General features: G+C 45.8%; 1 protein-coding gene and 1 non-coding gene across 2 annotated transcripts in view; both read left to right on the top strand.

Moving 5' to 3' along the window:
• The first annotated feature begins 4,429 nt into the window (after positions 1-4,429).
• Positions 4,430-10,875, top strand: part of PASD1 (PAS domain containing repressor 1) — a 103,413-nt gene continuing 96,967 nt past the window's right edge. Inside the window, exon 1 of the mRNA XM_071442486.1 lies at positions 4,430-4,565. The gene's annotated coding sequence lies outside the window, so the exon portion shown is untranslated. The remainder of the gene's footprint in view (positions 4,566-10,875) is intronic.
• TRNAK-CUU (transfer RNA lysine (anticodon CUU)) lies at positions 10,073-10,145 on the top strand. Its single transcript has one exon. It is a non-coding gene; the product is annotated as a tRNA-Lys (tRNA).

Genomic DNA, 10,875 nt, shown 5'->3' with positions numbered 1-10,875 from the left:
AATTTCACATTTTCTTATGGAGAAAAACGCTTTGAGCAGATACAGCATGTGGAAAGAAGAACACCACCACTGGCAGAACTGGGAAGTTGAACTATGTGTTAAAGCTCAGAGATTGAAGGCTCCAGAGGGTAATTCATACTCCTCCCTTACAGCTCAGTCAGAATTATGGCTGCAAGTGCACTGAGAACCAGAAACTTACACGAGAATTCTGCCAGAAATATGTTGGGCAGCTCTGTGAATAGGCAAGGAATGTCTTTAGTTTGACAGGTAATATTTACTTTCTCCCATCCCATCTCCAGACAACTGCAAGAGATAAAATACTGTGACTCACTGCAGGCCAGTAGGCCAAGAGAGATTTTTACATTTCTCTGACAGAGTGGATTTCAGTTGGCTTCAATGGATGTGGTTTCATGGTCACTTCAGCACTAGGACTGACCTAAGTTCAAGTCAGGCAGCGTTTTCTTTTGGGTGGATTTCTCTTGGCTGTTATTGACAGCTTTCCTTAATTTGATTTTCATGAGTGATGTGTTGATTTGACATAGTCCTATGCATGATTTGAATGTAATATTCCAAATTTAAGACTGCAAGGTAAACAAATTCCCAATGCAAAAGGCAGTCTCAAAGACTTCCAAAGTCTTCTCATGATGAAAGTAATTTCAAAGTAAAAATCTGTGTGCTGAAAAATATTTAATTTCACAGAAAAGTAATTTAAGCAGCATGTATTTTGCAGTTTGATGGTTTCCATACAACACAGTATTAGTTTCCTTGTTCATTTGTAGGTGTCTGCTCATTAAGATTTTCAGAAAGTGTAGGGGCTGTTTAAATGCTTTAGGGGATGAGTATATTTATTATGAGCTGCTAATCCTTGTAACTTGTTACATTAAAATATAAATGGATTATATTTCCATGAGAAGCATGAAAGTGATTACTAAACTGTGGCAATAAATGTGTTAGAACCCTAAATAGTGTAATAATCCTCTAAGGGGAAATTGCACCTCATTCATTTATAATGGTATTGTGATTGGCTTTGTTTTAGTCCAACTTTTGAGTCAATGCTTCCATGAAATTCTCATGACTTGCCTTCCAAAATGACATCAAAGACAAAAGGAGAAAAACAGTCTTGACAAAACCAGGTCACTACATCAGCAAGAGCAGAGTGGGCTGAGCAGCTCTGCTTCCTAAATCAAAGCCTTGCTGCAGGAGCACTGCTGTGCTCCCATTAGTGTGTCACAAATGCCATTCTCAGCAGTGAGGGACCAAAAGTGTCACAACTACAGGAAAAAGGCTAAAGGCTTTGGCAAAGCCTGGTGCCTATCTCCTCAGAGTGCTGCTATGCTGAAATGAGGATGGGGAGGTCCTCAAGGTATGGATTTTGGGGGATGTTCTGGTCCCAGCTGTACTTTGTAGCCAGGGATGCACAAGGAATGAGGGGGACTAATGAGTCCTTGGTGCTTAAATCAAGCAAAAATCCCAGCAAGGGATCTGAGGTGTTCTGCCAGCCCTGTCCTTCCAGAGGTCCTTTCCTAGTCTTGGCCAAACTGCCAGGTGGGGGAGAGACTAAGGGTCTTCCAGAGGAGACACATCTGGACTGTGAGGGAAATGTGTGGGCCAGGAGCCTACCTCAGTCTGCCTTCAGAGCAAGGAGCTGTCCAGGAACCATCATCTCCCTCTCCTGCCTCGGCTCCTGTGTGTCCCCAGAAGAGCTGTCCCTCAAGGGACACAGAGGGGGATTTCAATACATACACAGGACCATACAGGCTGCTTTGAAATTGCCATTTTGTCAGAGTAACTCCATGTACAGTTTGGCTGTCTGCAGTGGTGGGGTGGGACCCAGAGTACACTCCAGGAAAGGAGTCTCCTCCTGAATCCTGTGTGGCTGTATCCTCCAGGCTTCTTTGTAAAGGGCCAATATAGTGTCTATAGCCAAAACTCATCAAGATAATTATAGCTGGAGGGCTTGGTAATTAATGTCTAGTACAGCCTACTGTAACATACTGCTGCTTTATGTCTGTTTTGTGCAAAGTGGGAGTGCTGAGATGTGCTTGTTTGCTGCTGTCTGACAGGGAGAGGGTGACAAATCCTACAGGAAGAAGGAAATGTGCCTCCCATCTTTTGGGTTTTTAATTAAATTAACTGCAGTGGCAGAAATGGCAAGGTGCCAAGGCTTCTCCTGTGACTGAGCAAGCACTTTGCAGAGAGGGAGTCTGGGCACAGGAGGCTCACACAGGTGTCTGTGCTCAAGAACAGCATCTGTTCTGGCTAACAAGCCTCACTCTGTGTTGCTGATTTACTTAATGAAGAAAAGACCTTCACCTGTGTCTGTAAGGATTTGGTGTTTCCAGTGAATAGCAGTACCAGCACAGGGTCTCTGGCAGGTTTCACTTCAGCCATCCAACAGCATGTGTGGCAAATGCTAATGGAAGCCACATGGCACAAGCTTTGCTCTTTCTATAGAATACCTCAGAGAAGATTTAGCAGAAGTGAAGACCTGTCCTGGGGCTTGGAATGTCATGCTGTGCAATGTCTCCTAATGGAGCTACTGCTGCCTGCTGAAACCTGGAGTCTGCTCCTGCTCTTGAGATCCAGAGTTTCCCTGGCTGCACCTTGGCAGAGACATCCCAGTTTCCAGGTGATGTAGCTCACAGAGAGGTTCAGATCAGCTGCCTCTCCCCACACCCTTCTGATGCCCTGCAAGGGCACGAAGAGGAGGCACCTGGGCATGTGGGTCTGTGTCCCCGGGGAGGCTGTGATTGTACACAGCAAATGCCAAGCACGAGCTGGCATCTGCTCTGACCCAACAGGTTATCCAGAGGAGGAAACTAGGGAAGGAAAAGAGAAACTTACTTTTTAACATTAGGAAGACCTGCCTATCTTTATCTCCATGCAAAATAGATTACTTTTATCACCTGGGACTTCTCTGTGTAGGATTTTGAGTGGACCAAGCTAATAATGACTGAGTCTCATTGGGGTTTAAAATGGAATTCTTGCTTCTCGGTGTAAATAGGAATTGATAGTGTAGCCTGTAGGAGGTCTTTAATTTTCTAGATTTATTACATTTTGTAGGATTATAATTTTTTAAAGCTTTTTGTTTCATCTTGAGCACTGACAGAGGCAAGCAGGTAACTGGAGGGACACACAGAGCATTTTAATGGGGCTTTTTCCTGAATTCATCTGAAGCCAAGCCCCCTCTGACCACAGCCCCACCCTCTCATCTGCATTTCGTAAGGGTATTACCACTGTAATTAATAGGACTTGTATAACAGTACCTAATTAAACTCTGATCATATAGTGTAAATTTAACTTGATTATCATTAGCCTCAGTGAACTCTGCAGGAGATTAATCCCAGTGATTCACTCAGCACAGAGAGCAGCAGCAGCAGCTCTGCGGAGGACCCAAACATTGGTGAACAGCAAAGCTCTGTGCCCCCACACCCTGCAAGGTAGGTCTGGGTGCCAGCAGCAGCACTGGTGTCAGGGAGGGGGTGGGACAGGAGTCTCCCCATTTTCAAATTGCTTAAAAGCCACTGGAATGCCAGAAGGCTTCTACAACGCCGTTCTTAAAATCACTGAATAAGGAGTCTGTGAGAGGATTATGGCTTACATAAGAGTTTTATGTCTGTCCTAAAGCTACAGCCCTATGCATTTGTCCACTGCATAGGGTGTCTGCCAGTGATTCATGGACACCAGAATGTCCCGAATGACTACAAGCCACATTTTGTTTAGGATTATTACAGATACAGGACCTGCTCCCAGTCTTAGGAAAGCTGATGAGGTTTAGTCTGTGGGAAGACAGCAGAGGCAATAATGTTATGTTTTTTTATATTAATTCCTGCATGTTGAAATGCTGTATACTTTGCTTCTGCACATTGTGCTGGAGAATCTTTTGCTAAAAAAAAAGAAGTAAGCCTTTTATATAGTGGGGGTTTTTCTGTTTGTAGTCCTGAAGTACAGAGCATGGGGTTTGTCCTGTCTTTGGCTGAACACATCTGTTTGTTTGCTGCTAATAATAGTTTAATCAATGGGACTGATTCCTGCATATTCTCTGTCTGACAGTAGCCCAAAAGCCCCAGATGACAGCAAAAAAAGGTGGTTTGTGGGTGTCACTTTTTCATTCTTTTTTGTTGTTGTGATGCTGTTGCTTAATTAAAAGCAAAGAGAAAGTTTTACTCCTGTTTGCATGAATGGTCACATCAAACAGTACAGGAAAATCTAGGCCAAGCTGCTTTCAGTGGGCTAAGGAACATTATACCATTGCACCACTTCCTTTCATAGTAGCAATGCCTCTTCATAAACATCAGGCACCTTTTGAACTTTCTTTGAAACCGCTGGTTTTGCTTCCCACAAGTACCCGTAGCCCACGTTGCCCCCGCTGTGGCTGCGGCCCAGCTGTTGCTGGGAGCTGTGTCCGTGTGGGATGGGGAGGAGAGGGATGTGCGCGGGGCGCATCCCCGCTGCCGGCAGAAACGGTGCTGCTTATGTAACACCCTCGCTGGCTAACGAGGTGAAACTCTGTCAACTCTTCGGCAGGAGCTTTCACAGGGTTTGGGGCTGCTGCTGGCTGAAGGGTAAGTCAGGGCTGTGCTCCTCAGGGGGGCTGTGTGTCGGGGTGCACAGGCAGGCGTGGTGTGCGCACTGCTGCGCAGGGCTGCAGCGTTAGTGACTGAGATGTAGGCAATGGTGCCTCGAGCAAACGCTGCCACTCAGCACCTCACCTCAAATAGATCATTTTGGGTATTGCTACTTTTTGAAACAGCTCTGTAATTTGTCTGTGCTGTTTGTCTGGTTTTGTCTAACGTGTCTCAAACACAATTAAAAATAAGCTGTGCTAAAGCCACAATGGCTTTCCTTTAATAGTGGTAATAATATTTTGTGAGAGAAAGCTGTGCTCAGGCAGTGAAAATGCTTTATTTCAAATGATCCAGGCTGCTGTTACTATTCAGAATGTAACTTGCTGGGGCTTTGCTGTTGCTCTTTGCACTTGCTATTGTTTCTTGCACTTGTACCTGTTTGCAGCATAGTTGCTGTGTTTGCTTGTCCGAGTGCAAATGTTCACGTTGACTGATGAGTGCATGGCATGCTGGATAATTGTGTCCATGGGTGCTGGATGTCTGTGTCTGTTTTAAGACTGGGGCTGTAGGTCTGGATGTGCTTGCCACTGTCATGGAAGAGTTACTCTTAGGCATAGCACTCTCATGGAGCTACTGTCAAATGTGTGTCTCAGAGCAGAAAGTAATCTTGGTTTGCAGCAAGATGAACAAAAGGAATGCCTGAGCTTTTCAGGGTGATATTGTGGAAGCTGTGTTTGCACTGTAAGTGCTGTATGTTCTTCAAGTACCTGAGAATTACTGGGAGAGCTGGTTCCCTTACAGACACAGAAGGGCTGAGAGGAGGGGCTGGGCAAACACAGCACAGGCTGCTGTGAACTCAAAAGGTTCCAACAGCGAGAAACAGAGCCCAAATGAACCTAAATAAGCAAGGGATCTGAATTATTCACAAACAGAAATGCTTGTTCCTGAGCAGTCAGGTGTCTGAATCCAGAGCAGCCTCAGGCCATGGGACTGGCATTGTGAGGGTGAGCGTTGTCCTAAAATGAACTGTGCAACAGAAAAATCACTTGGTATGAGATACAGGCTCGTATTCCCCTGGGACTGAGAATCTCTTGTACTCAATTTTTAGATTCTTTTTGTTACTGTCTAAAAGGCACTTGATGTCACAATTCCTGTCACTTTGGCTTTTGCATTTGTTCCTCGCAATATTCAGCTGGAATAGCAGCCTGCCAGGGCCCACAGCCTATATCCCGTTGCATCCTTGTTCTCTTTCTCTTGCTGTGCTTGACTCCAGTGGTTCCATAAACCTGGCTGGCCCCTGACTGGTTGTGTGGCCTTTGTGTGAGGAGATGAGTGTAAACACAGGGCTTAACCTGAGGGCAGTCTCTTGCTTCAGACTCAAGGGAGCTGCTCAAGGACGGTTGCCATGCTGCACCTCTGGGCTCACGGGTAGTCAGGTGTGTGGTGGCCACTTCTTTTGCATCTCTCCATTTCTAGGGCTTCTGGTGTGCTGTTAAAGCTTTGCAGGGAGCAGCTCCCCGGTGCTTTGTACCCCCACCCAGGCACCTGGGAGGGCTGTGGTGGGGGCAGCCAGGGCTGTTGGCCACAGTGTCCAGGCCTCGGACCCCAGGAGGGGAAATGAGCTGATGAAATCTCATCTTGGTGGCAGGTGTGGCATATAACCATCTTTGCACCGGGGGAGGTGGCTTCTCTGTGCTGCACAAACACTCTGTGACCTGGGGAGGATCAGGAGAAGATCCCAGCATGGCAAAGAAGCAATGGGGTTAGGCCATCCAGTGCTGTGAGCTCCCAAGCATGGTGTACATCAGTGAAGACAGGCAGATTGCCATAAGTGATCACAGATGGAGAATTATCACTGCTGCATAGTTTTAGTCTTTCTTTTCTTAGTCTTTCATAGTTTTTCTCACATGATCACTGAGGTGCTGGTAGCTTTGTAACTTTTGCAGCCCCATAGCTGAGCCTGCAGGGTTGCTGCCCACAGATGGTAAGCCTTGCCCTATATATCAAGCAGACTTCTCTGTGCACACACCTGTGTTTAATTACCATTATGAAATGGTAATAAAGAAATCTAAAATGTCATTACAATGTGGAATGGGGCTGGGATTTGCAGTCTAACTGCAAGCCTCCTGCTGGCAAAACTGCTCCAAGTTTGTCTGAACACTGGACAGTTGTTGCCCTCTGTGAGCTGCTCTCTAAGCTGTCTCTGATGTGGCTTGGTGTGTTTGTCACTGACTTGCCAGGATATGTTGGTGTCAGCACCTCTCCTGAGCCTTTCCTATGGTGGAAATTCTGCCTGGCTAGAGATCCTACCAGCCAGATGGCTCAGCAAGAGCAGTGCTAGGCATGCTTTGCCCAAGGAGTAACTCCCTCTTGAAGCAGAGTTATTTTGATGTAGGTAAGGGTGATTAGGACTGCCCTGACTCCCTGATGCTGGTACCTGTTCTGAGAATGGGCACTGATCCCACCTTACCAACATAAAGCCTTTCAATGCACTTTGCAGTAAAATGACTCTCTGGTGTTTATAAACCTTTCAGGGTACTAAAATGGCCTTAAACCCTGTTGTGTTTCTTGCTTTAGCTTTGAGCTGGCCCAGAGCTGGGTTTGACTGGCAACTCAGTCACTGCTTGCAGTGTAAGTTCCTTGGGATGGGGTGATGGATCCCTGCCCTGTCCCAGTCCTGTTCCCCTGCTGCCCTTGGTGCAGGCTGAGCCCTGAGAGTTCAGCTCCCAGCTGCAGCCAGTGGCAGTGTCCACATGCAAACCTCAGCAGCAGGATCAGAGCCACGTTTCTCAAACTGACAAGGAAAATAAAGGCTTTTATTCTGTGGGGAGGAGAGGACAAGAATTATTTCAAACATTTTAATAAGCCCCTAAAGTAAATATCTAAATGTTCTTCCATTTTGGTGTAGCTCTTGGAAAATTTCCCAGGATGTCTTTAAAGAGCTCATTGTAAAATAGTGAGGTGTTCTTTTCCCACAGGTGTATGTTAGAACAAAAACATTTCACTCAGAATTATTACAGAATTACCTGGTCTTGGGATTCCTGTGAGGAGCTTTGGGAAATCATTTACCTGGGCTGTGTTATGTGGGAGGTGCTGCTGTGCAGGTCCATGGTTTGTGTAGAGGGGAGGCAGAGGGTCAGAACATGATCTTGCCTGCCTGGCTTTAAATGGGAGATTGTGGGGGTTCATTTTCAGCACTGAAATTAGTTCTGTTCTTTAACTTTTTAGCCTTACTACAAATAGTGTGGTTTGCAACAACCTCATGGACTATGCAAGTTTTTTTCTGAAGTATTTTGTTGCAGGAATCAACAGAGAATTACTTCAGAACTTGTTTTCACATTGTAACACAAACACCTGTACTTAGGAAGCAGAAGTCTTTCTCTTCCTTTGCGTCCTTTTCTGCCTGCCTGGAAGAGCAGTGTGGTCCTTACCTGCTGCCACAGAGCACCTTGGGGAAGGTGCTGAGCCCTGTTAGGGAAAAGGAGATCCTGATTCCTTGGGGAGCTGAGCCCAAGGCACACCAATGAATTGCATTGTTTTCATTGACTCAGGTAACCTTTTTATTAGATTACCATTCCCTTCACAGTCTCAGGGACCAGAGTAATAAAGGTAATGAAGGATGAGTAATAAAGGCAAGCACAGATGCTTATCTGTCCTAGTCCCTCTGACATGCCAGTCCATTGAACCTGTTTGCTGTTTGGACCTCATCTTAGTTAGAATTCAATTTTGAATCTCCATAGGTTGTGAATTGGGAACTCCCCTGCTCAAAGCCCCACTTCAGCTGTATGGAAAATTCTGTGCCAGGCTGTATGGTTATTAATAAGCTGATTTTGTTAGAGAATGGAGCACCATGTCTGAGCTCTTGTGGCAGGCAGGCTAATGATATTGGACAGCGAGCAACTGTCACTTTTGCTAAATCTGTCATATTGCAAGTAATCTGCTTACAGCATGCAGTGAGGGTGGGCAGAAAGACAGGCTAATCCACCTTGGGGCTCTACCCAAAGTGAAATTTGGAGTCTGCTTTTCTCAAGAGCACAGTTATCCCTTGGAAACTGTTGTCTCAGAAGCACAGAGAAAGCTAAAAACCTAAACAGGCATCAATTTAGCTGAATAAACTCCATCTGTGTGTCTACTCTAGGTCTTCTAGACCCTCATTCCTGAGCAATTATAAAATAGGACTTCTGATGAACAGAAGTGACATAGAATTTGTCAGAAAATGTGTCCTTGCACATTGCTTAAAAATGCACCACAAATTTGGAAGCAAATCTAAGGATTTTCTTTTCTATAAAAGGGGAATGAGACTTGGTCAACAGTACTGGACCCTCAGCAAAGCTTTCATGGGTGGGAGCTGTGGATGTAGCACACAAGGAGGCTCTTGGTTGTCTCTTTGTGTTTCCAGTGCAGCCAATTCCCAACCTAGGGACTCCACTGGGATCCCATCTGCAGCAGTGTGGGCGCTGCCCATGGGCTCTGGGACGGGTTTGGAGAGGCAGGAAGGAGGTGCAGGCACCCACTTCTGCTAACAAACACCTTCCTGCTAACAAACACCTTCCTGCACCTCCTCCTGCTCACGTTCAGCCCTAGGTTGTTCTTCCCTGTTGCTGCATTAGATCTGACTGTCTCTTCAGGCCTCTGTGTAGAAAAGCAGTCCATTTCTCCCAGGTTTCTCTCTTTCTTTTTACAAGTGAGACTTCACCTGTGCACAACATGTTTTTCAGAAACAATCCCCCATTTTGGCCTCATTTGGCCAAAGTGCGTAGCAGTTCCTTGAATTGGAGTAGATAAATAATCATGTTGATGGAGGTGCTGCTTAATATTAAACTAAGTCTGTTGCTGAATCAGGTCCTTGATCTTTGGCAACCTTTGTGCTACAAAAGTATTTATGTGTGTAAACATTAAATTGTAGATGCAGTTTCTTCAGATAACTGCAGCATATGGGGCACAGGGCTGGATTTTATAGGGCAATAAAGCTCAATGCTAAACACTGGGAATTGCTTCCTCTTCACAGGCCTTTATATCCTCTATCATATTGTTGGAATTTTATTTAGTGGAAATGTAATGTTCTCTAAAGGAAAATTGAAACAGTTTATAAGGTGGCTTTTTCTACACTTCCCACAAATTTCTCCTGAAGAAGTCCACAATATTCAATTTTGGGACAAAGTAGGGCATGAATTTATAACCTTGGGAAAATCTGGGAATACGTCTTCAGCTAAATTCGTGTTCTGGAGTTTACAAGTTTGAGCAGCCTTGCTCAAACAAAGGGAATTGGAGAAAAAGCCAAATATCAAGGAATGTACCTCTGCTCTCCCTGTTTCTTACCCCCCCCCAGCTCTAAACTCTGTATCCCAAAACTTGGTATTTTAAAGAGAGCACACTCTGCTCATTCCCCAGGAAGCCAGCTAACTGAGTACTTTAAAATGCCTGAGTTCCTTTGTCCACAACGCCCTGGCCAGACCGCATGGAACCTTTCCCAAAACCCTGCGTCCCCCACTCTGAAACCCAGAGCCTGGCTAGCTCAGTTGGTAGAGCATGGGACTCTTAATCTCAGGGTTGTGGGTTTGAGCCACATGTTGGGCACCAAAATATTGAGATATGATCCCAATATTACTGGATGGAACGTGCCTGGGCTTGTCTGGCCCTTGCTGCTTGACCAGAGGTGGCAACTGAGATGGTTTTCACCTCAGAGACTCCTTTGGTTGGCTGGATGTTGCAGCTGGATGCTTAGAACAGGTCCAGGCATGCAGGAACTCAGTTCTACCTCTGGTGGAAAGGCTTCAGGTGATGGTGAAGGGAAAAGGGGATGGATTCTGCCGGAGGGTTTAATCCAGAGCTTTATTGCAGGGTCACAGATCTCTGAATCTTGTAACAGCTCCTACAGAACCCCAAACTGCATGGTCCTGTGTCTTTTAAGCCCCAGGGAGAGGGGAGGGAAGGGGCAGGTGTGCCACCAACCAGGTGGGAGGGGGGAAGGCTCAGGGGACAAGTGACACCTGGATAGGCCCATGACCCCAGGGCTGAGAGCATCTTTTGAGCTTTTGCCAATCAGACGATGCCCTTGCTGGAATGCCAAGATTGATGGACAGCACTTAGCAAGGGGGCAAGGGGAGAGGAAGGGAGAAGGTATTGGCCCACCTGGGAAAGGAACTGGGATAGCTAAAACAGGATATTGCATCACACTGCAACAATCCTCTTTTAACAACTGTTCCTCCATTGCATTTAGTAGTTCTTAAGAGTATCTTTGTTCCCCTAAAATTGTCCTGTCACCTATGCAGTGCTCCACAGGAAGATGGCTGGTATTATAGTCTTT

The sequence above is a fragment of the Agelaius tricolor genome, unplaced genomic scaffold (assembly GCF_023055355.1).
Source record: "Agelaius tricolor isolate 1412-34295 unplaced genomic scaffold, bAgeTri1.0.p SCAF_17, whole genome shotgun sequence".
Lineage (NCBI taxonomy): Eukaryota > Metazoa > Chordata > Aves > Passeriformes > Icteridae > Agelaius > Agelaius tricolor.
The sequence above is the reverse complement of the archived record's forward strand: the minus strand, read 5'-3'. Positions and strand labels throughout refer to the sequence as shown.